Source organism: Myotis davidii, unplaced genomic scaffold, assembly GCF_000327345.1.
Source record: "Myotis davidii unplaced genomic scaffold, ASM32734v1 scaffold38, whole genome shotgun sequence".
NCBI classification, from domain to species: Eukaryota; Metazoa; Chordata; class Mammalia; order Chiroptera; family Vespertilionidae; genus Myotis; species Myotis davidii.
In genome coordinates, this window is record NW_006291383.1 from 8,036,296 (window position 1) to 8,036,675 (window position 380).

Genomic DNA, 380 nt, shown 5'->3' on the forward strand with positions numbered 1-380 from the left:
CCTGCTGCACTGGGTTGGACAGGTACTGCTTCAGTCACTCCTAAACTGCCCAGGGCACAGCCTGACTTAGCTAGATATTTAACCACCTTTCTACTTTTTAGAAATGCATTTTTTCCTTGCTTACACATTAACACAGAAATGCATCACCCCCACAAACTTTTGTCAAATTTCAGTATCCCTTTTCAATGTTTCCCCCCACTTTCAGTTGTTTGCATTATTGTGATTCACCCAGCTATAAAACACAGTATTTCCAAATTTTTTTAAAAAGTGCTCAGAAATAGACTGTTGAGCCCTAGCCAGTTTGGCTCAGTGGGTAGAGTGTTGGCTGGTGGCCAGGTTTGATTCTGATCACGGGCACATACCTCTGTTGCCAGCTTGAT